Source organism: Mauremys reevesii, linkage group 1 (genome assembly GCF_016161935.1).
Source record: "Mauremys reevesii isolate NIE-2019 linkage group 1, ASM1616193v1, whole genome shotgun sequence".
Classification (NCBI taxonomy): domain Eukaryota; kingdom Metazoa; phylum Chordata; order Testudines; family Geoemydidae; genus Mauremys; species Mauremys reevesii.
The window spans coordinates 56,543,050-56,569,383 of NC_052623.1; the positions used below are offsets into that span (position 1 = coordinate 56,543,050).

Consider the following 26,334-nt stretch of genomic DNA (forward strand, 5'->3'; position numbering starts at 1 on the left):
AGTATTTCTATTTTTTATATACCTGTTTCTTAAAAAATAAATGTTTCCCTGTTTGTAGCACTTACCGCCTGATCCTTCCCTGATTCCGAGTCCAGGTTAAGGCGGGCGGACGGTTGGTAGGGGATCTCTGTGAGGGTGATGAAGAGATCCTGGCTGTCAGGGAAAGCGGGAGTGGGTTCGCTGTCGCCTGCGCCGTCCTCAAAAGACCCTTCCTCATCTTCCCCATCGGCGAACATCGAGGAGGAACTGTCCCGGTACACTATTCCGTCCTCAGAGTCCACCGTCACTGGTGGGGCAGTTGTGGCAGACCCACCTAGAATGGCATGCAGTGCCTCGTAGAAGCGGCATGTCTGGGGCTGGGCTCCGGAGCGTCCGTTTGCCGCTCTGACTTTTTGATACCCTTGTCTTAGGTCCTTCACTTTCACGCGGCACTGCATCGCATCCCGGCTGTATCCTTTCTCTTTCATGGCTTTCGAGACCTTCTCGAAGTTCTTCGCGTTCCGCTTGCTGGAGCGCAGCTCCGAGAGCACAGACTCCTCGCCCCACACAGCAATCAGATCCATGACTTCCCTGTCAGTCCATGCTGGGGACCTCTTTCTATTCTGGGATTGCCCGGACTCCTCTGCTGGAGAGCTCTGCATCGTTGCAGGTGCTGCGGAGCTCGCCCCGATGTGCAACAAGAACGTCAGATTCAAACCGCCCAGACAGGAAAATGAATTCAAATTTTTGCGGGTCATTTCCTGTGTGGCTGGCCAGAGAATCCAAGCTCGGACTGCTGTCCAGAGCGTCAACAGAGTGGTGCAGTGTGGGATAGCTCCCGGAGCTACTAAGTTCGATTAGCATCCACACCAAGCCTAATTCGAGCTAGCCATGTTGAATTTAGCGTTACTCCACCTGCCGGGGTGGAGTACCAAATTCGAACTAAAGAGCCCTCTAGTTCAAATTAAATGGCTTCCTGGTGTGGACGGTTGAGCGGTTAGTTCGAATTAACGCTGATAAATTCGAATTAAAGTCCTAGTGTAGACCAGGCCTCAGACAAGAAAGAGAAGTAACGGTTTTAAGGAGTCAGCAAGAGAGGAACCATTTTCACGTCTATGTATTTTTACTGCTCGTGATTAATGCTGTTGCCCAAAGGGCCAATGTGCAGTGTGTAGCAATGTTGATCCCAGGATATTTAGAGAGACAATGAGGGTGGATTAATATCTTTTATTGACTAACTTCTGTTGGTGAGAGAGACAAGCTTTCGAACCAGAGAGAGCTCTTAAAGGACCAATAAGTTTTCTTGCATCCATGTTTTTTTTCTCTTCATTCATAGGTCAAAACGAATGTTTGTGGAAAACCAGGCCCAGAACTGAACAATAAAGACTGAAAAGGCTGCGATCATACAGAAATCTACATTTTGGGTGGAGAGTCTTCAAATGGAACATGCTAAGAAATGCCATCAGGACACAATGACTAAAATACTCCCATTCCAACCCTGGGTCTTATTCGGGCACTTATTTTTAAAAAGGTCTCAACCTTCAATACTGTGCGCACAAGTTTTCACTCAGTAACCGGATTGATTAATCTCTTAGATGGCAATGGTCAGTAAGGGTTCTGTCTCCTGTGGGCAACAGCATCAGAAATATTATTACCAATAGCATTAGAATGGGAGACCCAAGGAGCACATGAGAAACAACTGCAGTTTATTACACGTCCCTTTATTAACAAAGCCACTAAGCAGATAAATAATTTCACGAAAAATGAAATACAGCAGTGGCTGTAAGCAGTGCAAGGTGCAAGCAGTGCACTTTGCAAGCAGTGCAAAGTGGCTAGCCCTATGACTGGCATCACTCACATCACCTGCTGGGGAACCCTGGAGTGTTAGTCATTTTCTTCATCATCATCATCTTTATTGTCATCACCACCAGTGGTTGTCATCTTAGCATATCCCCATGTGTTTCCCTCTGCGCACAGGCTGGGCAACACCTTTGACCCTGATTACACTTAAACCCACTCGGACTCATGTATATGCATAAGGGTTCCAACCCCTTTTTCCTTATCCGGTCTTCCACACCCAGTAATTTAGGGATACCCCATTTTCCATAGACTACCTCATTAGTCCAATTTTTCCTTATTAACATTTATGTCAGATAGTTACCATAGCAACTCGTGGTTAATTTAGAATTCCCCAAGATGTTACTATGGCTATTTTGCGGTATTAACTGATACACTGCAGCATATTTTCTGAAACATCAGGAATTGACACATCTTTTACAAGGTTATTCATTGGTCAACTAGTCAACAACCTATTCCTCAGCCTGAGGCCTTGTTTGGCCAAGCTAAATATCTTACAGGCCCGAAGTCAGTTACAGCACTGTCTTCTCGGGGGCTACAATTCATAATTACATACAGACACTAAGAAAAGAGGAAGGCTGGTCCAGTGATTAGGGCCCTCGCCTAGGAATTGGTTCCCTGCTCTGTCACAAGTGTCCGGTGTGACTTTGCACACGTCACTTAGGGTACATCTGCAAAGCCAGTGGCAGCTCATGGCAGCAAGCCTCCATGCCCAAGTCGACAGATTCAGGTTCATGGGTCTCACGCTAACAAGCTAAAAATAACTGTGTAGATAGCACTTTTAAGTTGTGCTTGGGCGCTGAAGCCCACCACCCGCCGTAGGCCTCAGAGCGCAAGCTCCAGCCCAACCCTCAATGTCTATATGGCCATTTTTAGCATAGTAGTGTGAGCCCCACAAGTCTGAGTCTGTCGATCTGGGCTGGGAGGCTCACTGCCTTGGGCTGCATAGCTATACCCTTAGGTCAGATCCTCAAAGGTATTCAGCCTCCTAACTTCCACTGAAATCAGCAAAGGTCTCGAGAGCAGGATTTGCTAGGCTTAGGTTTGAGTCTAGCCTCAACAATTGCTGAAGGGTGCAGAATAAGTGCCTATGAAAAAAGGTATCTTTGCAGTCTTCAGGGCTGTAACATTATGTTCAGAAATATCCGTTTTGTGCCATGCTTAGGTTGAAGTGGATTAAATCGTTATTCAGGCCTCACAAGGCGAGCAAAATCCCTGGAGTTTTTTATTATGATGAACTAAAGGAAAAAGTATGTATATCATCCTTGGCAACTTCTATGTATTTAATGGCTTTAGAGTGAATGAACATTTGTTACACTAGAGGACACTGTCAGAGCAACATAGCTACTATTTATGTGCCAGTCCCACTTTGAACTTAATTGCTTGTTGATGATTTCTGCCTCTAGATCTACAACATGTTTTTCTAAAGTTTGGACCAGTGTACCAGGCAGGTCTCCAGTGAGATAGTGCAGGGATTGGTCCGGTCTTCTTTAACATCTTGATTATTATCTGGAAGAGGAAGTAAGCAGCATGTTAGTGAACCTCACAGATGTTATTATACTGGGACAAGTTGCAAATACCCTCCAGGGCAAAGGAATAACACAAAGGGACCTAGTGAGAACAGAAACATGGGAAGGAAATAAAATGAGATTCAGCCTGGAAAAATGCCCACAGATTAATACATCTGAGGGAAAAATAATGTAAAAAAGAGATGCTCAATGGGAGGGGGAAAACTGGGAAACAGTGATACCGAGAGGAACTAGTGGTGAGCATAGGCAGCTAATTAGACACAAGACTGCAATGTTGCAGCAAAGATGGGAAAGGCTATTGTGGGCTATGGAACATTGGAACAATTTACCAAGAGTCATGATGGATTCCCCATCATGGTGCAGTTCCATAGCCTGTGTTCAGACTAGGTTAGACTAGGTCAGTGGTTCTCAACCTATTTACCACTGTGGGCCACATAAGTAGCTCTCTAGGTGTTATGTGGGCTGCATCCTCACAATATATACCCTATCTGTACATCTACTTGGGTTGCAGCTGTGTGCTGATTGGGCCGCTGCTTGAGAATCACTGGACAGCCAGGGCTGGCCTTTGACCAGGGCAATCAGTGCAATCGCCCAGGGCAACGTACTGAAGGGGGTGTGTTTGATACATCCCATATGACCTGACCTGCTGACCAAGAGCCAGCTGGGCTTACAGAGGCAGCCAGCCAGCCGGGGAGAGAGACATGCATCGCTGGAGAGGGCAGCCCCAAGCTGCAGCTTGACTAGGCACTCAGTCAGGAAACTCTTCCAGTGGGAGCAGCAGGGGTGGGTGCCTGGGAGTCCTCACTCTCCTGGGACAGAGGGCTCTCTGCGTTAGAAGCAATAGGGAGTGGGGCTGGGTTGGAAGAGGCTCCCAATCTGATCTCTGGGATGGGTGACTGAGATAGAGGAGAGGGTGAGGAGGGATGTGTTTGCCAGCAGCTTGCCTCGATGTGTCCCAGCTGGGGGCTTGGAGCAGCCTCCCTGCTGTCTAGGTTGTGGTGGGGGTGGGCCTGCTGCACTGATGTCCCCTAAAAGCCCCACTTGTCCAGGAAAGGGCTTGCTTTTTCCCCCAGCACTGCCAACACACCACACTAACCAGGGGTACTGCAGCTTGCTCCCATCCCATCCTTTCCCTGCAGAGAGGTGACACATGGGGAAGCATCCATGGGGAGGCATGGGGAGGCACCCTCCCCCTTCCCCATGGAGAGCCAAACAAAGAGCACCTGTACCAAATAGCTGGGTGCAAAAGGGAAGGGCTGCTGATTCAGCTCCCCAAGGAGGGGTAGTGGAGGAACAGCTGCTTTCCCACAGGGGAACTGAGAGTAAGGGGGAGGCTTCTTGGTGAGGGGGGCACTTGGAGGAAACCTTAAATTGTGCCCCTTCCCCCCATCAGCAGGTAAGGGTCCTCCCTGCTCCCCTGGCTCAGAAGCTTCACTCACTTGGTCCCAGGAGCTGTCTCCCCAGAGTCAGGCAGGTGAGTGCACAGGAGATAAATGGGTGTGAGATCCCCACCCCCACCCCTTGTGCGCTGTGTGAAGAGCTTCCTTTTATTTGTTTTAAACCTGCTGCCCATTAAATATCTTTGTTTGGGCCAACTTTGGTTGGTGAAAGAGGCAAGTTTTTTTGTTCCACAGGCCTGGAGAAGAGGTCTGTGGGGTTCGAAAACTTGTCTCTTTCACCAGCCAAAGCTGGTCCAATTAAAGATATTACCTCAACCATCTTGTGGCTCTCATATCCTGGTACGGACATGACTACAACAATATTGCAAAAACCACCAAGAGTCAATATCACATGTCAAGATATACAAAATTAATATCCTAAAACTAGAAACGATTTCTTGATTTAACTATTCATTCACGAGTCCATTTGTAACAAGTTTATATAACTGAATTTTTCACTCTAACAGGTTCTCAAGCAGCATTTTTCTTGCTTTCCCTATCTGTAAATTTCAATGATTACTGATGGATTTGTGTGGGTATGATCAGCAAAGAGTCCTGTGGCACCTTATAGACTAACAGACGTATTGGAGCATGAGCTTTCATGGGTGAATACCCACTTCATCGGATGCATGTGATGTATTCACCCACGAAAGCTCATGCGCCAATACATCTGTTAGGGTATGGCTACACTTACGGTTTGCAGCGCTGGTAGTTTGCAGCGCTGGTCATCCAGCTGTGTAGGAGCAGCGTTGGTGTGTGGCCACACTCACAGCTACCAGCGCTGGTGTGTGGCCACATTTGCAGCATTAGCAGCACTGCTGGGAGTGATGCATTATGGGCAGCTATCCCAGCATTCAAGTGGCCGCAACTTGCTTTTCAAAAGAGGAGGGTGGAGTGGGGTCTAGTGTGACAGGGAGCGGGGGGAGAGAGAGAGTGGATTTTTGGAGCCAACACTGTGTGTTTAGCTTCCTGACTTGAAAATTCAGAACATGTTTCCAACCCCTTAGTCTTAACTCTTAATTGCAAACAGCCTGCAGCCAACACGACTCCCCGCTGTTTCATTCCCTCCCTGCCTGCAATCTCATTTGATTGTTTACAGCCAGGTACAGATGATCACAGCAAACAGGAGCTCTGTTTGTTTTTTAGATAAGCGGCAACTGCAACGGCAATGGAGCTCCGCACGGAGCTCGTTCACAACAAAACAAAGAGAGGCTGCATAACAAAACAGAGAGAGTAATTTATAAAAGCATTCTGGGATACACCTTATACCCTGGAGGCCAATCACAGTGCTGGTGTGTGGCCACACTTGATGACCAGTGCTGCAGCACCAGCGCTGGAATCCTTATTCCCCATGCTGAGTGAGGTGTATGGCCAGCGCTGCAGCCAGGGAGTTGCAGCGCTGGAAGTGCCCTGCAGGTGTGGCGACTTACTAATTGCAGCGCTGGTGGAGGCTTTCCAGCGCTGCAAATCGCCAGTGTAGCCATATCCTTAGTCTATAAGGTGCCACAGGACTCTTTGCTGCTTTTACAGATCCAGACTAACACGGCTACCCCTCTGATACTTGTGGGTATGATGTAATCAAAAGCTAATTTCTAAAAGTTATCTAAAAAAAAAAAATAAACCTAGAATTTTCAGATGCCTAAGTAACCCCTGTAATCATGGCTAAAGTTGCCTTCCCCTCTCCCCACCAAACTCTGAAATGGCACCCTTGGCAAGCCAGAGGGCTCCTGGAAGGTCAGGCACCAGCAAACCAACCACGTGCTTGGGGCGGCATAATCTCAGGGGCGGCATTCCAGCCACCTTTTTTTTTTTTTTTTTGCTTTGGCAGTTGCGCTCCCGGACAGGGTTTTTTTTTTGCTTGGGGCGGCAAAAAACCTAGAGCCGGCCCCATGGAAGGCCATGGGTTCTGGCAAGATGCTGCACCAGTGTGACAATGCAAAGCCCGCCTTAAGCCACATGCCGAGCACCAGGCACCACAGGCCAAAGCAGAAGCGCAGAAGTAAGGGTGGCAATATACCATCAACCATGACACCCTTACTTCTGCATTGCTGCTGGTGGTGGTGTTGCCTTCAGAGCTAGGTGCCTGGCCAGCACCCACCGGTATCAGACCGCCCTGCCAGTGCTTAATTTGTGCCAGGGCTGAACTCTGGCATCTCTTGCAATACAAATTAAACACTGGAGGACATAGAGGGACCCAGAGGTGATGGGGTGGGAGGAGCCCGTGGGGATTAGGGGTGATGGGGGTCTCCAAAATATAAGTTTACCCAGGGTGCCATTTTCCCTAAGGCCAGCCTTGATCAGTCATCTCTTCTTGCCTTGGCATATATGAATCTATGAAAAGTCATGAAGCTTGGAGCTAATGGTCCCTCTTTCTACTGTCCTGATACAAACACACCTGTACTACTGCATTCAGTTTGGGGCACCACATTTCCAGAAAGATATAGTGGGAACTTAGAGAAAAGTAACAAAAGCATCCAGGGAGCTTGTGGTTCTGACATAAGTAAACTCCAGCAGCACACCTCCAAAAAGAGCTAGTTTGACTAAACTTGGGAGATTTAACCAAAATGTATAAATCTGTATATTGCTATTTGGATACAAACAAGCATAGGGGCACTAAAACTGATTGTACTTTACAGCCATATGCGCACACCCCTTGCATACAGTACAACATGCATGGGAGCTTCTGTAGATGTGTAACCAATATGGAGGCTGTCTAACTAGAGTTTTTGGAATGTGGATCTTTACTTGTCCAAGAGAAATAATGATCCTCAATCTCATATACAGTTTTTTCCATGACATTGTTGGAAACCCATTGGATCACAACTGATTTCTTTGATAAAGTTCTACTGAAGACACTGGGTGTTAAAAACTCATTTTGTCCTCTTTTTTTTGTACGCATTCAGCTTTTATGAACTGCAGGATGATGTCTCATTTAAGAATATTGAACAAGAAAATGCTTCCCTCCCTACATCTCGAGCAAATCTCTGTAGAGATGATATTCCCTAATTAACGAGTCTCAGAACAGACACCAAGTAAATTTCAGATTGTACCTGTGATGGGTTGGATCACAGAACCCGTCTTGGGAACTGCCAAGTGATGTGCCAAGACTACTTCTACCCCTGCTTTCCCTGCCAGCTTGGGGACTCCATCACCCTGTCTTGTTGAGCCAGACACACCAGTCTGCTCCAACACAGACCCAGGGTCTGAACCACGTGCCCCAAAGCTTCATACTTAGCTGAAAGCATCTTACAGAAGTGTTCCTGTCTTTAACACTCAGATACCCAACTCCCAATGGGGTCTAAACCCCAAATAAATCCGTTTTACCCTGTATAAAGCTTATACAGGGTAAACACATAAATTGTTTGCCTTCTGTAAGACTGATAGAGAGAAATGTACAGCTGTTTTCCCTCCCTCCCCCCAGCTATTAATACATAATCTGGGTTAATTAATAAGTAAAAGGTGATTTTATTAAATACAGAAAGCAGGATTTAAGTGGTTCCAAGTAGTAACAGACAGAACAAAGTGAATTACCAATAAAATAGAACACCCAAGTCTACGTCTAAGAAACCTAATACAAATAACACTTCACCAGCTCCAGTAAGCTTCCTTTTACAGACTAGTCTCCAGCTAGTCTGGGTCCAGCAATCACAGCCCCTGTAGTTACTGTCCTTTGTTCCAGTCTCTTTCAGGTATCCTTGGGGTGGAGAGGCTACCTCTTTAGCCAGCTGAAGACAAAATGGAGGCGTCTCCCAGGGGTTTAATTAGACTTTCTCTTGAGGGTGGAGACCACTTCCTCTCCCCTATGCAAAGTCCAGCTCCAAGAAGGAGTTTAGGAGTCACATGGGCAAGTGACATGTCCATGCATGACTCAGTTTTTACAGGCAGCAGCCATTGCTTACCTGCTCCCTTGAATGTCCTCATATGGACTTCTTATGTGGATTGGAGCCTCCCAAGATCCATTGTCCCTTAAGTGCTTCTTGATTGGGCACTTAATTTGCACATTCCTGTCTCAAGAAGGTGACCGAATGCTTTACAAAGGCTACTTAAAAATCAATATTTAATAACTTTGAATACAAAAATGATACATGCATACAAATAGGATTAATAGATTCAGTAGATCATATACAGAGATATGTTACATGGCATATGTAGCATAAAGCATATTCCAGTTATATCATATATACATTCATAAGCATATTCCCATGAAGCTTTATGGGGTACACCATCACAGTACCATTCCCAATTATACCTGGTTATATTGTTGAAGAAATTACTAGGGATACAATTAATTGCCTGGGCACAAAACAAGGTGCACTACAAGAGAAAATAAGAAATTAAAGATCAGTGTATGGGCCTAAATCTGGGTTAAACATTAAGTATGTTTGAGAGGTCTGTGGCTCTGATGACCCTTTCCATAGTTGGATAGACACAAATTATCCACTTTAGATGTTCTTCTACCCTGATTGTGTGCAGAGATCTGCAGATTTGAAGTGCTTCAAAAAGGCAGAACTGAAGCAATAAAATGGACTTTTGGTAAGAATTTTAAACATCTGTTCTCAATTATACTGGTGTGGGGCCAGCGAAGTATTCTGGATTTACATCATTGTAAATGACAGCAGCATTTAATCCTGCTTGTCTTAATAAGCTGCATAAACAGTATCATTTTTCTTAAATTAATTGTGTTTAAACTGCTGTTAGGGAAAGCTGAAATGCAATACAAAAGGTAACTTGATTAAGAAAACTGTCATTTTTATATGACCTTCTGATTTTTCATCCGGGAGGGAGAGTTTTATTCTGATTACCATAAAAATGAAGGAGGAATGTTCCAGATATATAAAAACACTGTTAATTGGATCTGCTGATGCATGCCTGGAAATTTTGATCTCAGTAACAGAAGTTATATATGTATACTGAGAAGAAACTAGACACCTCTGTATAATAATGTTACCCCTCCCTCTGCACCCATCTGAACAAAGTCAACATTACATTAGAACACACTGTCTTCCATCTTCAAGCTAAAAACTGCCATATTCATTATGTCTAGACATACTATGAATTCAGACTAATGCAAGCTTTTTGACCAAAGGTGCTTTCCAGTGGCTAACTCATCAGTATTCATTAAGTAGAGATTTAGGCTGCTGCGACAAAGAAGAAAATCAGATACAGTAACTTGAACCGTGGCATCATCAAAAGCAATTAACTACATACTAGAGTGACATTGCTTTGTTCAATGGGGAGTGGAAGATGGTAACCAGCAGCCCTGCACAGCAGATTCTGAGTGTTACACACAGCACTTGTGTCATTTTGTAATACTGAAGGTGTTTACAGAGAGAAAGGAAGAGTGAGTAAAAATAGCAACTAGGACAGTAAGACAGACTGTAAGTATGCACTGATAAATGGCTTTGCTCATCCTAGGTCTCTCCAGCTCCTATGTTGTCCAGATATACCCTGCATAACTGTCAACAAGGACAGAATTTGCTTGCTTTCTCTAGTCTTTTTAGCTAGCTAACAGGCCGTAGATATCCCCTAATTAGCATAACTCTTCCTAAGGGAGCAGCTTGTCTATAAATGGACTGTCTTCCATTTTGGATTGTTTTCCTAAACCAAACACAGTTCCTAGTGCAGGGCTGCAGCAAGAAGCAAGTAAGAAGAGAGACAGAGAACATGGAATGAAAGAATAGAGATGGTGGGGGGAGAGTTGCAAAGTGTGGGTTCACTCTCCATCCAGGTTGCCCTCTCTGAAATTAAAAAAAAGAAAATGAGGGAATAAAGGAAAATAAAATCTTTACTTCTTTGTGCTGTATGGAACAGGGGAATTTTCCCCCCTTATCATAGATAGACATGCTGAAATGGGAATGCAGACCATCGCTAGCCTGCATGTAGTCAGTGGGTGGGACACTAGACTGGGACTCAGAAGACCTGGGTCCCGTTACTGACTCTATCACTGGCTTCCTATGTGACTTAGGCAAGTCACTTTGCCTTTCTCTGCCTCTGTTTCCCCTCCCACTCTATATCTGTTTTGTCTACTTGGGTACATCTACACTACCCGCCGGATTGGCGGGTAGCAATCGATTTATCGGGGATCGATTTATCGTGTGTAGTGTAGATGCGATAAATCAATCCCCGATTTATTTATCGAATCTCCTGTCGACTGCTGAACTCCAGCTCAGCGGGAGGCGGAAGCAAAGTCGACGGGGGAGCAGCAGCCGTCGATCCAGCGCCGCGAGGACGTGAAGTAAGTAATTCTAAGTCGATCTCAGATACGTCGACTTCAGCTACGCTATTCTCCTTGCTGAAATGGCGTATCTTAGATCGATTCCCCACCAACCCCGCTGTGTAGACCAGGCCTTAGATTGCAAGCTCTTCAAGGCAGGGACTCTTTCTTACTATGTGTCAGTACAGTGCCAAACATAATGGCCTCTGATCTTGACTGGGTCCTTTAGGTATTACCATAATACAAATAATAGCAGTTAATACCCCTCTGTGCTAAAAAACTGCTACCCTACCCTACCCTATCATTGCTTATGTAGTGAACCTTGGTCACATGGACCATTGGTGGGATTCAAATGCCAGAGCTGCAGCACCAAAGACACAGTTCTCTGTCACTTAAGCTGAAGGAAAACACCTTTTGTTCTAACATAGTAGTCAGCAGTGTAGTTGCTGGGATCAAGGCACTAGAGGAAGACAATCACATATAGTAGGTGTTGGGGAACAATTAAATACCTGGGTCCTAAGCTGAATAAAGCACCTCAAAATGCAACAGCCAACATTACTGACACATTTTTTTAAGGATTTGCAAGTGTGATGCTAAACTTTGAGCAAAAAGTCCCCTGAAAACCCATTCTGGAAAAACTAAGAATATGCTGACCTTTAAGGTCATGTTGTTCCCCAGAACTTTCCTACTCAAATAAAAAAATCAAGGTTATGTTAATGAATAACTTAGGATGAGCCATGTATACTGAATCATAATATTAAAATATGAAGATAATTGCTGAATGGTAGAAAATAATATTAGGTTTCGTTAGTTTAATGTGGCGTTGTGTTGATGTAATGTTAATGATTTACCACAACATAGAATGGAAAATGATAAAACAAATGATGAAAATTTGGGTAAATGTATAATTGAATATGTGTAATGTTAAATCATGTTGACTGAAGGAAAGCTAATGAATGTGTAATGTGGAAAGGTATAAACCCCAAGTGAACAAGGTCCCTAAGTGGAAAATATTAGACCAGCAACTGAGATGACCATCACGAAGTGGAGAAGAACTTCCTTATACCTTATACTAGGCCAATATTTTACATTTATTACCTGACAATCTATTGTCTAAAAAGCTTGTTTTTTCCAAACTTCTTCAGCAATAAAATAGGAAGGTCTTCAGAAACATATTTGACTTTTATCAGGGGGTAGCCATGTTAGTCTGTATCCACAAAAAAAACAAGGTGCCACCGGACTCCTTGTTATTTGACTTTTAGGTACTCAGAGTATGACCTCTCTTAGGCCAGTGTGGTCAGCTGGTTCAGGAAGTTTCCCAACCAGAATGAAGAAAAAGAGACCGGTCTGAATGAAAGAGGAATGACAGGTCGATGTCACTTTAAATAATTCTAGGGTCCCACAATCATCAGGTGCGGTTTGCAAAAGTGCCGGTCTGGTCTCTGGAGCTCGGCTAATCAGCTGCTCTGATCTACACTTGTTGCCAATGGACCTCAGGGGCCATTTTGGCAGCCAGTCATTCCCAGGGCATATGGGAGCCCTCGTGATGACCCTTAATTCTTGGTTCCAATTCTTGGCTCCATCTCCTGCACTAGTATTCAGGAGTTGGGATGGTTTTAAAGCTGCTATGGTGTCAGCTACAGTTGCCTTAGGATAGCTTTGTGCTGGCCCTAAAATATCTTAGTATCTGGCCCAATCCATTATCTGTAAAGAACAGGTTATGGTGTTTTTTTAAACATGTAAATGGGAAAGTAATTTGGAAAGAGACTTTGTTTGTACTTAAAGAGTTTGACCTCTATTATGCCACCATGTCCAACTGCTACAGAAAATATGCCAAGATGAATAGGTAAAAGGAAAACAAGAGTAAGATTGCATACTAGGTGATTAATTCTTACTTACTTACTTACTTACTTACTTACTTATAAGGCATAAAGACATCCATTTTTGCTTCCTTAACATGGGCATTACTAATTTTCCATAATAAATGGAGCGGTTGGCTGCTGAAACAGGAGCTCACACTCTTTTAGGAGAAGATGTATTGCTTCCCACCCCCAACAGCACTCTGTTTTAGCAAGAGTCAGTAACAGAATTTTTACCCACGCTTTTTAGAGTGAATTTGTTATAGTAATTCAACCTTTGTTACCTAGTTTAAAGCACAAACCTGAATTACCAATACTGTTTTTAACAGAGCACAAAAGAAAATAGTAAAAAATTTAAAGCAAAATGAAGCTTAAATGCAGGTTTATGTAAACACTTTCAGGGTAATGAACTCTTATGACATTTGATTTGCTCGTGCCTGGGATACAAAAGTAGAAACCTGGTCTTTTAATTCAGCTTTCTTCTTTCTATATATTGAGTGAGCTGCTGAGAATCTCACCAGTACCACAGGTGCTGGAACTAGGGGTGCTGCAGCACCCCTTGGCTTGAAGTGGTTTCCATCTTATCCAGGGTTCACAATTTGGTTCAATAGCTCTCAGCACCCCCACTATACACGTTGTTCCAGCACCCCTGACCAGTACTATTAGTAAGAAGTGAAGCCCTTGAGGGCCCGAGACTGGGAATCACAACACCGGGTCGTAGTCTCAGCTCTTCCAGTGTCCTATTGTAGACAAGCCACTTCACCACTTTGTTCCCTCCCAGCCGTTGTTGGTCTTGTCTATTTAGATTATTAACTCATGGGTGCAGGGCTCCATATGTGCTTCTACAGTGTCTGGCACAATGGGTCTCTAGTCTCAATTGGGGCTTCTGGGTGCTATTGTAATCCAAAATAACTATGTTAAAGAATGGTGAGATTGCAAACTCACACACGTGAAAATTAGGAAATGGCCTCTTAGGCATATACATTGTGATACAGTCTTTAATTATATCCTCAAGATCACATACTATCTTTTTCCACAGGCCCCTAACTCATTCAGTGCACAGGATGGATGATGCTCCCTGTATGAGCAGGTATTCAATGTTTCTTTTTATCCTTGACCTGCAGTGTGTCACCCCAGGCTTTCTTTACCACACACCATCCAAGCCCTGCACTGAATACAGAATTATTAATTTCTTCATGGGCTTTCCTATAGTCCTGTCATCTTTGTATCTTAGTGCTTTCCAAAGATTAATGAATTTATCTGCACAACACCCTTGTAAAGTGCTGTGGAGATAAATTAATTTTATATATGGGGAAGTGGGGCCCAGAGATTAAAGCCAAAATTGTCCAAAGTGTTAACTAATTTTGGGTGCTCAGTGTGACACACACAGAGCTTTTTTTCTCTGTTTTAACATTTTGTATGTTCAGAGCAGAGCTCCCATTGACCTCACTTGCAGCTCTGAGCATTCAGCATTTCTGCATATCAGGGGTCTCAAGTTGGGTAGCCAGAATATGAGGAACACACACAATGTGGTTGCCTATGAAAATTTTGGTTTAAGTGATTTGCCCAGCATCATACAGGAACTCTGTGACAGAGGCAGAGATAGAATCCAATTCAACTGCCTTAACCATGAGACCATCCTTTCTCTTCCTGCAATACCCTGCCTCATTCACTACACACCCTGTGCAACAAATATGGCAGGGGCACTACAGACAAGAGTCTCTTTAATACACAACCCTGATTCATTCCCAGAGCACAGTACATCCAGTGAACTGAATAAGACATGGGTCCTGTCGGAGTAATATGTGATTGAGTTTTTGCATAAAGACATCCATTTTTGCTTCCTTAACATGGGCATTACTAATTTTCCATAATAAATGGAGCGCTTGGCTGCTGAAACAGGTGCTCACACTCTTCTAGGAGAAGATGTATTGCTTCCCACCCCCAACAGCAGATGTAATTAAAGATCAAATCATAATGCATAGGCACAAGGGGGAAGCCTAAGTCACAAGGACTGAGACCTCAGTTCTAACTGGATCGCCCTGAACTCACCATCTCTGCTATGAATCTGAATCTTAAGAATTGAACTCATGTCTGTATGTATATTGATCTTTTAACCTATACTCTCTCTTTTGTTCTTTAAATAAATTTTAGTTTAGTTAATAAGAATGGGCTGTATGCCTATATTTGGATAACATCTGGAATAGTCATTAACCTGGGAGGTAATGTGTCCGATCCTTTGGGATTGGTAGAACCTTTTCTTTTATATGATGAAATAAGATTTTCAGAAATCATCATATTTGATTTAGGTACCTGGGTGGAGGCCTGAGGCTGGATCACTTTAAGGGAATTGAGTTGTTGGGACTTCTGAGTAACCAGTAAGGTAATAAAGAAACTGTTTTATGCTGGCTTGGTGAATCTAAGTATTGGAATATCCACTGGCTTTTGGGGGATTGTCTGCCCCATTCTTTGCAGTTCACCCTAACTGAGTGACCACAGCTGGCCCCCACTGGGACCCCAGTCATAAATGTGTTAAACAGATAATAGTTAAAATGCTATAATATGCACTATACTAAATTAACACTCGAGAAAGCAATAGTTCCAGTGCCTTGAGGCGATGGAATTTTTCTACGCCCCTTTCTTTTTTCAAATGTCCAGAACTATAATGGAAGCGCTAAGGAAATGTGTCAGTGATTTCTAGAAAACATCTGCACACATAATCTGATTGTGAAATTCTGCATAATTTCTATCTCTGGGCTAAAACTGGTAAAATAATTGTTAAGCAATTTCCTTTAGTACAGACTAATGTCCATGAATTTTAATAGACTATAAGTATACAGTAGGTAGGATTTTGTTTCCCAGTGTGGTTTTCCTTTTCTGAATGAAATCATTTTGGTGTATATAATTGTCAAATGCTTCTGAATAAACATGAATACACTTTATGATTTAAATGAATTCCTAAAGGCCAGACTTTATTTGTGTAGATAACCTCAGAGATGATTGTTTTCCTTAGAACAATATTGACATTATACTGGAGTATTGTGCTTTCTGAAAACATTGTTCTCTTTTTAAATCTTTTTTCAAATGTTTTCCATTTTCTTATGAAATCCATCTACATGGTTATGCCCTTATATCACTGTGCAGCAGGAGTTCTGTTAGGTCCCAAATCACTAGTACCTACTGGAAATCATTCTGGTGTTTGCACTAGCTGCTCCAATAATTTAGGGTCCGGATTCTGCTACTGGATCTGTGCAGATGCCCCCCGTGCCTGCTCAAGTCCAGCAGCAGGATTTGGCTCCCAGTGTGGTTCATGGCAGAGGCAAAGCAGCAGGAAACATTGAAGGACACCAGCAAGTTAGATTTGACCCCCAAATGTAGATTGTGTAAAACCAAGATTTTACAAAACCTCAGACCAACAGAAATCTTCCCATGCTGGTGTTTGAATGTCAATGAAAAGTTGGTTTCCCCCCTGCAGCTTTTGTCAGTCAGCCACTGCTAGTAGCACCAAAAGCCTGAGAGTGAAACTGATTTTCTGCGGTTTTCATTGTCCAAGCTGAGAGAAATGCAAATAGAAGACAAACATAATAAATAGAGACAGGTAAACTGGATTTCTAATCTCCTTTCCGTTTCATTAATCTAAAGGTGTTAAATCCCAGGGCGATAATCAGGGGTGCTCCTAGAACACACACAAGGGCTGACCCATAGCAATTTTTTATGGAACTTATTTGTGTTACAAGGACTGATCAGGGTTACTACAGGGAATCAGGGGATTAAAGCCTCATAGAAAAAAGTAAGTGAAAATGCAATCTCCAAACCTTTGCTTAGATTGCATATTTAGGCACAGCCCTGTGCAGGAAGTAGTGTGTAAACTGCACCATCCCAGCAGTATGCCCAAAAGCACTGCAACTCAGGGCATGGCTATACTACAGCGGTGTAGCTCCAGTGCTCCAGTTGTAGCTCTGATTCACATACCACATTCAGAAGCTCTTGGGCTTACCCCTGTCCAGTCTCTCACAGCGCTCTGCTGGCCTAAGTTACCGGCTGCTCCTGCAGAAGAGCTGCACCCAAGCCCAAAGGTTCTCCTGGCTGGTAGTACTTCAGGATAGGGGCATCCATCAATATTTGTTACAGCCTGTCAAATGTTTGTTTGCTAGGGACCTACTCAGTCCCACTCAACATCCTGCCTTGTGAGCTGACATACGGGTTCCACTGACTGCAGCAGTTACGAACCAAGCCTGGACAGAAATTTTATCATTCCTATGAAGTCCTATACCCCCTTTCATATCCACTGGAGCTGGCATGTCTCTGACTGCCTTGATCTTGTTGATCTGCTTTCAGTCCCTCTGCTGTGAGCAGATGTCCAGTGTATGTTGCCTCTCACTATTTAGTTGCATTTTTTCTGGGTTGAGTTTTTTATGTTCTTGTCCCTACTTCACTGGAGGAAAACTTGTAATTTTCTGTCATGGTCTCATTCAGCTTCTGTCATGTTGCTCCCTTCACTTAAAATTAGGATATCATCTGCAATTATTTACATCCTTTAAGCGTTTGGGAGAGTTTTCTCTGGAACACCTCTGGTGCAGAGCTTATGCCCATTGGCATAAACAGCCATCTGTAGTGACAAATGGTGTTGCACAGATTTTCAGCATGCTGGACTCTCTATTCAGGCTTATGTGCCAAAACCCATTCCTCACATCACTGTCAAGATTCTGGCTTTGGAAAATTCTGGCAAGATGTCATCAATTGTTGGCGGTGGATAGAGGCATCTTTTCAATGCCTGGTTCAGTGGCTTTGCATAATGCATAATTTGTCTGATGGCTTCTTTACCTTGACTATGATGCTTACCCAGGCTGTCCTGGCCTCTGTAGGAGCTATGATATCCCTGCTCTGCAGACTTCCAATCTGCTTGCTTACTGGATTACACAGTGCCACAAATTGTCCTTTGTGGTAAGTTTACACTTTCCACTATGGACTCTATTTCCAGTCACAGCTTTCCTTCAAGGCACCCAATGCCTTTGAAAACATCCCCATATACTTTTAAAATTGTTTTCATTGCTGTCCAGGGGACGTCCCCTTTTGCTTCTTGCACTGCAGGTATACAACTCTGATGCTGCACCCTGTTCATAGCCCTGGCTTTATAAGTATTCCCTAAGAAGGGTATGTGCTTACCATTCACCACTACAACTTCAGTTGGTATCATCTGTTTTGTAGGTTATTTACTTTGAGGTCATATTTTCCCATGGGCTGCATTATGCTCTCATTGCACATTACAGAGTGTGTTTGCTTTGTCATAGGTATGTTTGAGTCCAGTTCATCCCTGAGCAATCACATCGCAGGAGGCCCTGGCTTTACTTTATTAATATTGTTGCATGTTCAGAGATTGATATTATCCCTTCTTGCTTTCCTGTCCCAACCACCTGAACCTGATATGTTCTTGGACTCAAGGAAAGAGCCATGATGCCATCACTGCCATCTGATATGTCATTCTCCTCTTGTATGTGTCTGACTGAATCTTTCAGAGACCTTCCTCTGCTCTTGCACACGATGATAAAATGGTTCAACTTGCCACATTCCTTGCAATGCTGTGCTAGTGCAGGGCACTTCTCCCTTACCTGTGCATGCTGTTACCCACACTAAATGCCTCTCATTATGGGTATGGAGCCCTGGCTACCTGCTGTTCTTTGCTCCGCACTGCATGTACTTCTGGGGGGTGCTGTACTGCTAGGGCTCTCACCCTCTCTCATGAGGCTTCTGCTGCATGCCCAGGTCTAAATATCTGTTTAATGTGAGATCACCTTCCCAGATCAGCTGCTCCCACAGGTGGTGATCCCAAGTGCTGCAGAGTATCCTGTTCCAACTCAGGGAGTCTGTCAAGTCCCCAAAATTGCACGTAGCAGCCAGTGTGCATGAGGCAGTAACACAGGGGCTTATCTCCTTCCCTTTGGATTGGTCTCTAGTGAAAAACCTGTGTTGCTCCACAGTTTCATTCTGCTTTGAGAAGCAATGGTCCCCCAGGGTTTCTAGAACTACTGTGATACTTGAGGCAATGGTGAGCTTCAGAGAGCTGCAGATCTCTTTCCTGATTTCCCAATAAGGTAAAATAACACTTTTACTGTCCTGCTGTTGTGAGCCTCCTGCATGGCCAGGTCTGTGTACAGCTCAAAGTCCTTCTTCCACTGGGCCCATCACTGCTAGGTTTGCCTCTGCACAATCCAGGGCTCTGGGGGTCTTCAGACTGAGTTCCTTGCCTCATGCTGCCAGGTGCTGCATTGCAGAAAACTCACAGGTCAGATGGTGCCACCTTGTTTCATTAGCAAAGAGTGAAGCTGAATGCAGATTAAGCTGAATAAGTGGAACTTTATTAAACCTTGTGCACTGCTCTGTCTATGTGGCTGACTTGCTGCCAGCCTAACTTTGCCTGTTTCCCATTCCTCTGGTGTCACCTCAATAACAGCCCCTCCAAAGACTATGGACTCTCTGACTTCATTTCCATTTATCATGGTACAATGCTTTTAGCACTGGATGTTCCTGGTTCATTCCCAGTGTATAGGCCAGCATAACATATGTTCTCACTTATGTATCAAACTCTGCCCCTCATCATGCCCCTCATCATTTTGTTGCTCTTCTCTGAACATGCTCCAGTTTGTCAATATCTTTCTAGTAATGTGCCCAGAACTAAATATAATATTCCAGGGTCAGAGCTGTATAGAATGATTGGCTCCCTGCTGTGTGATTTGATGCCTTCACACAGGCAGCCCCAAATCAGCCATGTCATGCTATAAACTCCTATTTAATAATTTCTTGTTCTGTCACACCTAGGTTTCAACAGCTCTGTTGCACTGGTTTCCTACTGAGAATCTCTGTTCCAGATTATCTTTTCCCAGTTACATTTGTGATGCTGGGAGACCAGATGGCAGCTCATGCCAAGGCCCCTGTGCATCAACTGAACACTGACAAATGCATAGCTGGAAACAAGTCTAGCTCACCTGTGTATTAGTATTTGGAAAATAGGTATTATATTTATAAAAATGTGTTTAGACTTCATGAAATGCTTGTAAATTGCTGCATGCATTAGTCTCACTTATAATGTCTGTATCTCATGTGATAAGGTAATATTTTAGGGTTTGCGCCATAACTGTAAAAGCATTTGCTCTGAGACTGTAAATCCCCACAGTCAGGAGAGGTGCATTGCCAAGTGTGAAATATTAGTTTGCCACAGAAAGTGATATTTTCTACTCACCAAAAGAAGGCCCATAGACACCAGGCAAACCATTGTGAAACAACAGGGGACAAAAGACATCATTGGTTGCTCCCCTGACACCCATGAAGAGGAGATGTTCATGAGGACTTGTCCCATCAGCTTGAACTCTGGGGGAAGGGAATAAAAATCCCACCTTTTGGAACCTAAGACTGTAACTCATTTGTGTGTGTCTGTTTACTTGCTTTAGCCTTGCAAATAATTCTCAGTTTTGTCCTAGTTAATAAATCTTTAATTAATTTATTATTATAGGATCTGCTATAAGCATTGTCTATGGTGTGAGATCTGAGGTGCAATTGACCTGGGGTAAGTGACTGGTTCTTTGGGACTTGAAGTACCCTGAATATTGTGGTGATTTTTGGTGTAAGGAACCAACTATCATAAAGACAAGCTTACCTGGGTGGCCAGACGGATTGAAGTACCCGAGAGGACTGTCTGTGACTGCATGTTGAGGTTATTGTAGTACCTGACACTTGGTTAGTGAAATCTAAGTATGAATTTGGGGTATATGTCCTGCTTCTTAACAGTCTGCTCTGAGATTGGAACTCATGCTTCCGAGCCCCTCCAGACAGCTTGATAACATTAGTGTGCCTTTTTCCAAGATGAAATTTATTTTATTCTCTTCTTCCTGTGTTTATAAGCTATTATTATTTTTAGTAGGGCTGAGAGGCCCCAAAGGAGATTGGGGTCCCATTGCAGATAGCTGACGCAATCTCAGAACGGTTAGCAATTATCTTCGAGAACTCATGGAGGATGGGTGAGGTCCAAGAGGACAGGAGAAGGGCAAACATAATATCTATCTTTAAAAAGGGGAAGAAAGAGGACTCCAGGAATTATAGACTAGTCAGCCTAACTTCAATACGTGGAAAGATTTTGGAACAAATTATTAAAACAATCACCTAGAGGATAATAGGATTATAAAGAATAGCCAGCATGGATTTGTCAAGAACAAATCATACCAAACAACCTAATTTCCTTCTTTGACAGGATTACTGGCCTAGTGGATGGGGGAAGCAGTAGACATGATATATCTTGATTTTAGTGAGACTTTTCACACAGTCCCAAATGACGTTCTCATAAACAAACTAGGGAAATGCCGACTTTATGACTTTACTCTACTAGATTACTTTACTATAAGGAAGGTGCACTACTGGTTGAAGTACTTTACTCTATGTGTAATTATCAACACACTGTCAAACTGGGAGGGCATATATCGTGGGGCCCCACAGGGGTCAATCCTGGGCCTGGTTCTAGTCAATATTTTTGTTAATTGCTTGGGTGATGGAGTGCCAAGAACACTTATAAAATGTGGGGATGACACCAGAGAGGTTGCAAGCACTTTGGAGGGCAGGATTAGAATTCAAAACCACCTTGATAAATTAGAGAATTGGTCTGAAGTCAAGAAGATGAAATTCAATAAAGACGAGTGCAAAGTACTTCCTGTGATGGAAAAATCAAATGTGCCGCTACAATATGGGGAATAACTGGGTAGGTGGCAGTACTGCAGAAAAGGATCTGCAGGTTAGAGTGGATCACAAATTTGAGTCAATAATGTGAAGTGGTCGTGAAAAAGGCTAATAGCATTCTGGGATATATTAACAGGAGTGTCATATTGCAGACAAAGGACGTAATTGTCCTGCTCTACTTGGCATTGGTGAGGCCTCAGCTGGAGTACTGTGTCCAGTTCTGGGTGCCACACTTTAGGAAAGATGTGCACAAATTGGAGAAAGTCCAGAGGAGAAAAACAAAAATGATAAAAGGTTTAGAAAACCTGGCCTATGAGGAAAAGTTAAAAAAAACTGGACATGTCTAGTCTTCAGAAAAGAAGACTGAAAGGGGACCTGATATCAGTTCTCAAATATATTCAGGGTTGTTATAAAGAAGACTGTGGACAATTGTTCTCCATGTCCACTGAAAGTAGGACAAGAAATAATGGGCTTAATCTTCTGCAAGGGAGGATTTAGATTAAATATTAGGAAAATCTAACTATAGGGGTAATTAATCTCTGGAATAGGCTTCCAGGGGAGGTTGTAGAATCCCCATCATTGGAGGTTTTTAAGAACAAGTTAGTCAAACGCCTGTTAGGGATGGTCTAGGTTTACTTGGTCCTGCCTCAGGGCAGGGACCTGGACTTGATGACTTCTCATGGTCCCTTCCAGCCCTACATTTCTATGATTTTGTGAAGCAGACAATCCCTACCTGGAAGAGTTTGAAATCTAAATAGATGAGGCTGGGAGAAAGAAAGTGTTATCTCCACTTTACAAATGGATAAGTGAGGCACAGAGATTAAACACCTTGCCCAAGGTTTACACAGAGTACAGTCAAAAAATTAACGCAGATCCCATGAGTCCTAGTCCAGTACACTAACTGTAAAACCATCCTTCCTCTCAGCATCTTTATATTATTTCCTTTGTCTTCACTGTGCTCAACTCCTCCCAATTTGGTTTCCTCTCTGAATTTCTTTAATTTTCTGTTTAATCCTTCTCCAGATCATTAAATAAGATGTTAAATGAGATTGGACATAACGCCAGTAAGCCACTAGGGACCAAGCTGATCTATTAATGCTTAGCATTACCCTTTGGTTACAATTCAGGCAGTTCTCATCCCCATCAGTGTTCCTATCAAGACAATTATGAGAGTAATATTTCACGAGTCAATGTATCAAGTGAATTATTAAATCTAAATCTACTGGGGCAAGTGCTCAGCTGGTGTAAATTGACATAGCTGCCAATGGAACTATGACAATTCACAACATCTGAGGATCTATCCCATTATACTTATACTCCTTTTCCTTCACTTACTATTTTTAAAATTATATCCACAAAAGCATTCAGGAAGCCTGGCAAGATGTGGGATAAAATCCTGGTTCCACTGAAGTCAATGAGAGTTTTCCCATTGACTTCAATGAGGCCAGGATTTCACTCCTGTTCCTTACGATCCCATGCTTCTAGGGTTCCTGGCTCTATATTACTCTAGGTATTTGATGATTTTCCTCTCTGAATATTTGCTCCTTTATTTTAGGAGGGCTGGAAGCTGGACTTCACTGGAATGTAACTGCCAGTGTCACTCTTCTTTCCCTTCATGGAAACTGGAACCACTTTTGCTTTTCTTCCATTTCCCAGGTATATCCTTAAATTACCATTGAATTCCACTGAATAACACTGAGTTTCTGTAACAGAGACCTTCTCTTCATGTAGGACAGATGTAATTTTAAGGCTCTAGTGTTCCCCAGTTTTCCCTAACTTTAAACAAAAATAATTGTCTGCAGAACATTAAAGGTTAAACTGCATCTTTACCACAAGCCCCGAGAAAGCGGCAGGGCACAGATGCACTGCCCTAAGAGCAGATATAGAAATAGATTGCAACTCAAAGGGTATGTCTACACTACTCACCGGATTGGCGGGTAGCGATTGATCTATCGGGGATCAATTTATCGTGTCTAGTGTAGACGCGGATAAATCGATCCCCAATCGCTGTGCCATCAACTCTGGAACTCCACCATGGCAAGAGGCGGAAGCGGAGTCGACAGGGGTGCAGCGGCTGTCGATCCCGCACCACGAGGATGCGCAGTAAGTGATTCTAAGTCAATGTAAGATACGTCAACTTCAGCTACGCTATTCTCGTAGCTGAAGTTGTGTATCTTAGATCGATTTCCCCCTGCAGTGTAGACCAGACCAAAGTCACAATCTGGTTCTCCCTTTCACCTAGGGCAGATTACTTCCCCTGGTACATTGGCTCAGCTACCTGCTCATTCCCCACTCACAGGTGCAGGATGGAAGTTGCCACAACCTACAGCCCTTAGTTCCCTTGCCTGAGCACATAAATCAGCTCACAACTGAGCCCTGTGCTTGTTAGGTAATTCCATCAATACCCTAGCAATACCCTTCCCTAGTATGTATATTATCTGAAATGATTGATTTGTATATGTTCACATCCCCTGTCTGTTTTTCAGTCAATATTTGTTTGACAAGGTCTATATTATGCACTACTTGTTCGAACTTTTTTCCTTGTTAAAGATGGGTTTTTAAGAGGAGTCCAGAGTCTCCACTGGTTTTGAGAATTTCATTCTCCTTATTTATTTATAGACACTTTTTCTCTCTCTGGTTCCTCTTTCCAGCCAATAGACGATATTTGTAAAAAATTGTAACACGGGGATAATGATACTGCCCTCCTTTGTAAAGTGCTTTGACATCTACTGATGAAAGCACCATATGAGATTAATATTTATTAATTAATATTAGTAAAATTTATACATGATTTCTCATCCCCCTTTTAGTTAGTTCACTACCAGTCTTCTTTTTTATTTGTTTTTGTTTTGCTGCCTCTGCTTTTTCCCTGAAAGCCTTAACTGGTCCTTTCTATTTTGCCGCCACCATTTTCTACTTGTGCTGCAGATATTTTTTTTTAATCTCAGATCTTTGAGCAGTCCCATTGGCCCCTAGACAGGGAGTCTGGCAGATGGTATGGAAGTAGTAAAACAGGGAGCTTCCTAGAGATTCAGTCCTTCCAGAATTAAAAAGCCACTACTCCCAAACATGCCATTATCAGAGTACAACGACAGAGCCACTCTTGTTATTTTTTGGGAATGTGGTGGTTTGAAGTACTAAAAGACACTGTGGAATTTATATAATTGACCCAAAAGGTATGAAAAGGGTTGAGGGGCTCAGTTTTTCACTGAAGTGTTTGCAAATGTAACTTGTCTCAATATCTCAGTCAACATTAGAATTATTTGCTAAAGTAAATTCCACTGCTGCCTGAGTGGAAGATAGAAGTCTGAATGGAGCCTTTTCAAAAATCAAATGCTTTGCTCGGCCATATTTTGTCAGCTCAAAAGCATTTTGCTGCTTGATGAAAGCACAAGATTCCATCTTCTGCAAAAGAGCTGAATGCCGACGTGATGCTTTTATTTTTCCATAAAATCTCCACAGGTGTCTATTCAAAGCATTGAATCTGAGTTTCCCAAAGGAAAAATTAACAGTGGGTAATGTGCCACACATTAATACTGACTGGAATATTCAGAAATATTCTGAGTATATGCTGTACCTCAGAGTGGCACCCTGTAGCCCTCAGATTCATCATTCATATATGGTTGTGATATTTCATACAAAGCATGCCATATAAGGTATCATATGAAAGGTCATTATCTGCTGAAACCCGTTGTTCTATCCAAATATGTATATCATTAGTATGTATAAAGTTATGATATTTTGCTGTATCGTTGTTGCTGAAATATGCTGTAAATTTTCTAGGGACATACATAGACCGCCCACCCAAGAGGGTGCTCCACAACCATTAATCAGCAGGGGAGTTGTAATCAAGGGATTTACAATTCAATGACAGTTGCCCACGTCCACACAATGGAGAGCTACTGGATCATTGTGATTCAGCAAAGTTCACTGGGACATGCTGGGCAAGTGTCTCCCAGGCACATGGCTTGAGGGTATAAAATAAGGAACAGTTGCAGAGTGTCTTGGCCTTTCTCCTTCCCTACCTATGCTGGAAACAACTGGAACCCCAAGAAGACAAATGTCATCCGAGGAGACTGGTCCAGTTTAAGGGGCAGCCTGTGTATTAAAATCTGTAACATCCAGTGGAGTGAGAAAACTGCTGATCTAAATACTGCTTAATGTAATAAGGTTCAAGATTTAGACTGTGCCCTTTTCTTTTCTTTTCTTTTCTTTTCTTTTGTAACTTTCTCTGATAGTTTACACTTACCACTTAAAATCACTTAAAATCTATCTTTCTTTAGATAATAAACCTGTTTTATGCTTTACCTAAAACAGTGTATTTTGCTTGAAGTGCTTGGTAAACCTCGGCTCAGGTAGAAAAGCTGGTGCATGTCCTTTCTACATTGAGGGAGGGCCGGACTAGGTTATAAACTTACACTGGTCAGGCTTCTGACCAGGGCAGGATGGTACAGCTCAGGGATGCTAGGCTGAGGGAATTGGCTGGAGCCTCTCTGTTGTTAGTTCATGAGTGTCTGCTGGAAGTATTCATATAAGTCAGCAGGGTGTGTCCTTGCCTGTGGATGTCTGTGTAAGTGCAGTATCTGCCAGAGGTTTGCAGCTTAGCACAGCATCACAGTGTGTGAGGGAGCACGAGAAAGAGGACTCAGTGGTACCCCAGTTGCACTCTGGAGACTCCATCACAGTTAGTTTAATGCTCTAACCTCAGCAGCTCTGCAGTACCTTTTGAGATGAGC

The 26,334-nt window shown here is 43.2% G+C and overlaps 1 long non-coding RNA gene across 1 annotated transcript; it reads left to right on the top strand.

Moving 5' to 3' along the window:
* The first annotated feature begins 16,367 nt into the window (after positions 1-16,367).
* Positions 16,368-25,722, top strand: LOC120390562. Its single transcript, XR_005591091.1, has 4 exons — positions 16,368-16,475; positions 20,385-20,438; positions 23,154-23,254; positions 25,382-25,722. It is a non-coding gene; the product is annotated as an uncharacterized LOC120390562 (long non-coding RNA).
* The last annotated feature ends 612 nt before the right edge of the window (positions 25,723-26,334 follow it).